Source organism: Pteropus vampyrus, unplaced genomic scaffold (genome assembly GCF_000151845.1).
Source record: "Pteropus vampyrus isolate Shadow unplaced genomic scaffold, Pvam_2.0 Scaffold47, whole genome shotgun sequence".
Classification (NCBI taxonomy): Eukaryota; Metazoa; Chordata; class Mammalia; order Chiroptera; family Pteropodidae; genus Pteropus; species Pteropus vampyrus.
In genome coordinates this window covers 8,901,757-8,907,288 of record NW_011888828.1, presented here as the reverse complement: position 1 = coordinate 8,907,288, position 5,532 = coordinate 8,901,757, and the positions used below count along the sequence as shown (strand labels likewise).

Below are 5,532 nucleotides of genomic sequence, written 5' to 3'. Positions count from 1 at the left end.
TATGATTAGCATCTTTTATAGACAATGCCCTTTAATTATTTTCATTTGGAATCATACTTACCCATCAGAGTTTTATATTGTCAGGACTAATAATACTTTATTATACATTTTCTCCTTTTCCTCACATTCTATTTATTCCTGACTCACATAGGACTTCTGCCGACATCTCTACACTGAAATGGTTCTTGTCAAGATCTTTAATGATCTTTTCGCCAAATCCAATGGACCCTTCTTTGTTCCCAGCTAATCTCTTAATAGCATTGGATGTAATTGACTGCTTCCTTCTCGAAATACTTGTCTTGCCCTCCCTCCTGGTTTTTCCTTTTGCCTCACTGGTCACTCCCAAATTTAATGGTGACTCTTCCTCTTCTAGTCTTTTGAGCTTTGGAACTCCTTGGGGTTCAGCCACAGACTGAAAAGGGTCTGTGGCTGAACCCCAAGGAGTTATGGTATAGTAATTCCATACCATACTTTGAATTATCTAAATTACGAGAATTATCTAATTCTAATTCTGTCACTTTTCTGTATCTAGTCCATTTCTGTCCTTTGAGCTCCAGATTTATAAATTGGTCAGCCTGCTTAACATTTCCACTTGAGTAAGCATATCAAGTTTATCATTTTTATTATAAAACTCTCGATCCTTTAGATCTTTTTCTTCTCAAATTTTCCCCATGTTTGCATATTGTCCCCTGTCTACCTACTTACTCAAACCAGGAAACTGGGAGTCTTGCTTGGTTCCTCCATTTTTCTCCCTTCCCACATTCCCAGTCATTATTTCTCTCTCATTGCTCACCATACTGGTCCAATCCCTGCCATCACTTGCCCTGATCACCACAGTAGCCTCTCAACTGCTTACTCATCTCCCTTCTCTTCCTCTTCTGAGCTATATGCCATACAACAGCCAGAATGAGCTTTTAAAATGCAGAAATTAGATCATGTCATTCTCTTGCTTAAAGGTTCAGTTGTTTCCCATTGTTTTAAAAAATAAGATCCAAATTTCTATCATAATTTTCAAGGTCCTGTGAGGTATATCCCCTTTAAAGCATCTTAATTCCTCTTCATTCATGCTGCTGAAGCCACCCTGGGTGCCTCTTAGGTTCTCCAGTACCTTAAGCTCTCTGGGATACCTTACAAATGAGTATTGATTTATGCAGGGGACTTGGAGTCCCCCTCTCCCCTTTCTCAGTGTTGTTTTATAAAAGTATTTAATGGAGAGAACCATAGACCTATCATACCTCCAGTGGGCTTCTAGTAGAACATCAGAAGCAGGCACATTCTTCATAGTGTTTACATGGGCCTTAAATTAGGTCTCAGGTTAAAGAATCAGTATTCATTATTGTAAGTACATCCTTGGTACTATAGATGTATCTTGTAAGAATCCATTAGACTGTGTCCTCTTTGAGGGTACAGATAGTGCCTTGATCCTAGATGTTTAGTAATTAATCGAATGGTTGATGAAGAAACATAGAGATAATCACTCTTCATACTTGATTTTAAGAAAGCTAACTTTCTTTATGTTTAATATCCACAGGGTTTAGGGGCTCAAGAGCAAGGAGCCACAGATCATATTAAAGTTCAAGTTAAAAATAACCACCTGGGACTTGGAGCTACAATCAATAATGAAGTGAGCAACAGTGTGTCTGCTGGGGGTTTTCCTTGGATAATTGACTTTAAATAAATTTATAAATTTTAATTCAATAGAATTGATTGATCAGTTTTTAAGCATTCAAATGTGTATCCCCCACGTTTTGGTTAAGTAAAGAGCCTGTAACTAAGCTGGCTCTTCATCAAGTGTCATCCTCTCACCTTGCCTTATTGTCCTTATGGGATTCTTTATTTATGTCTAAGAGACTCAAATTAGTTTTACTGCTAAACTTTTCAAAAAGCATTTTTTATAGAAATACTCATTTCAAGACAGACAGGAATTTTCATCTTTACCTGTGTTCTAATATTAGCTTATATTATTATAAGTTGGTGACATTTAGTTTCAGAAAGAAACTAAAAGTTTCCTTTGCAAGAAAGTGGTGTTCTTTTCCTGTCCCATTTTCTATTTCTGACTATTGCCATACACAGTTGAATTTAGTCACATTTCCTCTTAAGCACTGACACTTTGAAAATATGACACTGTAATTAAAATTAATGCCTGGCTTATCATGCTTTGCATTTTCAATATTTTCTTTAGCAAGTGTCCAAACTGAAAGCTTTGTTCTTAAATTTTTACAACTAAGAGAATCTGGTAGAAAATTTAGAGAATTACTTTAGTTAAACTAAATTGCAGTTGACCCTTGAACAATGTGAGGGTTGGGGCGCTTACCCCCGCGTATTTGAAAATCCAGGTATAACTTTTGACTCTTTAAAAACTTAACTAGTAATAGCCTACTGTTGACCAGAAGCCTTACAGATAACATAAACAGTTGATCAATACATATTTTGTATGTTATATTCAGTATATACTATATTCTTACAACAGAGTAAATTAAAGAAAAGGTTATTAAGAAAATCATAAGGAAGAGAAAAAATATATATGGTATTTCTCGGGGGTGGGGAGAAGCATGTAAGTGGACCCACACAATCCAAACCTGTATTGTTCAAAGGTCAACTGTACTTTGATTAGTTCAATAGCACTAACTGAGTAGGAGACTAGATAAGCTAAAATTTTCTGGACTAACAGCTAAAATTTTAAACAACTAAAGAAAGAGTTTATATAAGTCTGATATTGAAGGTAGTTGTTGAGAGATAGATGTATAGATACGCTTGACTTTTTAGGAAAAGCATTGCCCAGTAAACCTATTAAATATGCTTAAACCTTTAAGCAGTCTTAAAAAAGTGTCTGTGAGGCAAATTCCTACATTGATACCTTGCTTCCCACTGGTTTAGATTATTTTGGAGATGTTCATTCTCTCTTAAAGCCAGATTCTCTTGTTATAGTGAACTGAGTAGCTCAGCACCTTACAAATGTGTGCTGACTGATTCAGGGAACTCGTAGTCCGTCCTCTTCCTTTCCTCAGTGTTAACTTTGTAAAACTGGGTTTGATGCCAGCAGATAGAATTGGGCAAAATATATGAAGTTCCAAATGAACAAAGAAGAGAACCAAGTCCACCACCGCTTTTTCCTTTGACTTACATAATTTTCCTGTAGTGAGGAAAAACTATTTTGTTTTATTTTAATATTTAGCATGCAGGTTGCCTGTTGATTATTTGTCTGTGAATTGACTATTGATAAATGATCCACATTTGAAATCAGGACTTGAGCTTCTAAGGAATCCACTTTTAATACTAATGCAAATAATTTGCATTTCAAATTTTATTATATCTTCTCTGTTCAGATTTATAAAATATTTTGATGAAACATTTAAAATTTCACATTAACCAGATTTCCTTGATTCCAAGATAACTTTTCTCAACCAGCGTAGCTAAACTACAGACTTGCCTCTAATTGGTTGTTTTTGGTATTTTCAGGACAACTGGATTGCTCATCAGGATGATTTTAACCATCTTCTGGCTGAACTGAACACTTGTCATGGTCAGGAAAAAACAGGTAGGGAAACCATTGCTTTGTTTTCCATTAGATTTATAGTAGACATAATCTTTAAATTTAAAATATTTTACCAACTCATTTTGCTATAAGCATACTACTGAAAGTTAATTGATTGACGCTATTACAAATAGTCATTTGTTTACATTTTAATGGTGCTTTCATTACATAAACCTTAAGTTATAAGCAAACACTTTTTTTCCATTACGAGTTTGAGAATGGCAAGATAAATCCATTTGTTTTTCAACCTCAGATAGTAAAGTGATCTTTCTGGGGATCCATGAATATGACTAGAACATGTTTTAAAAATACAAAACAAGAAGTATCAAGTAGAACCATAAATTAGCAGCCAGCAAAAGACTTGATAGTAAAGCCTTTTTAGTGTTGTCTCTACCTAGTGAAATTTGTTTTACCTTTTAATGTATGCAAGAGATTCAGATTGCTTGGGTAAATTTGTTGCAAGGGACTCAGTACTAAAAATTGTATTCTAAGTTATAGAAACTAGAAGTGAAACAACTGAATATTGGTCTTTCCATAGTAAATTGACAGAAAGATAGTACAGTTGGGGGAAGGACACGGATAGTGTACTCAAATTTGTGAGCCTTTGGTATGACTTTAGGTTTTTAAAGGAAGTTTTTTGTCACATGTTTATTTGGAAGGCAAGGACATAACTTCAGTTAATTCTGCTGGATATTCACTGAAGAAATCTAGACTATAAGCCCCTCTACAAACATTTTTTTCACCCTCTTTAATTCCCCCCGCCCAACTTCCACCCTTGACCTACGGATGTTGCCGTCTCTCCCCTTAAGAACTGGATCTCTGAAGGCGGGACGTCGCCTCCCATGCGCTCACAGTGTATACCGGGGGCCTAGCACACCCTGGGCCTGGCACACCCGGGGGGCCTGTCTGGCGCTCCCGGAGCCTGACGCATCCAGGGTATGGGCTGTGGCTCCCCTGGGGCTCATACCCAGGACCTTCTGCGTGTAAATCAGACGTGCTAACCACTACACTGTGGAGCCACTCCCCAAACATTTTTTTTAATTTTGGTAAAATACACATAAAATTTGCTGTCTTAACCATTTCTAAGTGCACAGTTAAGTGAAATTAAGTGCATTCACATTATTGTGCTACCATTATCACAATCCATCCAAAGAACTCTTCACTTTGTAAAACTGAAACTATACCCTTTAAACACTAACTCCCCATTCCTCCTCCTTCTAGCCCTTGGCAGCCTCCATTCTACTTCTGTCTCTATGAATTTGACTACTCTAGGTACCTCCTGTAAGTGGAATTATATAGTATTTGTCCTTTTGTATCCGGATTATTGCACTTAACATAATGTCTTCATAATGTCTTCTGGATTATTGCACTTAACAAACTTCAGGGTTTGTTCATTCATATTGTAGCATCCAGTGTCGCATCATTTCCTTCCTTTTAAGGGTGAAAATGTCCCATTTATGTATATATCACATTTTTTTTTAATCCATTCATCCATTGATGGACACTTGGGTTGTACCTCTTGGCTATTGTGAATTATGCTATGAACACGGGTGTATAAATGTCTCTTCAAGTCCCTACTTCCAGTTGTTTTTGGGATATGCCTAGAAGTAGGATTGCTGGATTGTATGGTAGTTCAATTTTAAAAATTTTGAGAAACTACTGTATGTTTTCCATGGTGGCTGCACAGTTTTATATTTCCACCAACAGTGCACAAAGGTTTCAGTTTCTCCACATCCTTGCCAACACTTGTTAGTTTTGTTTTTTTGATAGTTGTCATCCTACTGGGTGTGAGGTGATAACTCATTATGCTTTAGATTTGCGTTTCCTTAGTGATTCATCATGTTGAGCATTTTTTCATGTACTTGTTGGCTATTCATATGTCTTCTTTGGAGAAATGTCTTTTCAAGTCCTTTGCCCATTTTTGAATCATGTTTTTTTGTTGTTGAGCTATATTCTGCAAACATTTTTATAAGGAATCTCTAGTCCTTTCACACAGT

At 36.3% G+C, this 5,532-nt stretch overlaps 1 protein-coding gene across 1 annotated transcript in view; it reads left to right on the top strand.

Moving 5' to 3' along the window:
• Positions 1–1,530: 1,530 nt before the first annotated feature.
• The window catches only part of PINX1 (PIN2/TERF1 interacting telomerase inhibitor 1), a 64,834-nt gene continuing 60,832 nt past the window's right edge, over positions 1,531–5,532 (top strand). The window contains exons 1-2 of the mRNA XM_023530249.1: positions 1,531–1,624; positions 3,460–3,538. The gene's annotated coding sequence lies outside the window, so the exon portion shown is untranslated. The remainder of the gene's footprint in view (positions 1,625–3,459; positions 3,539–5,532) is intronic.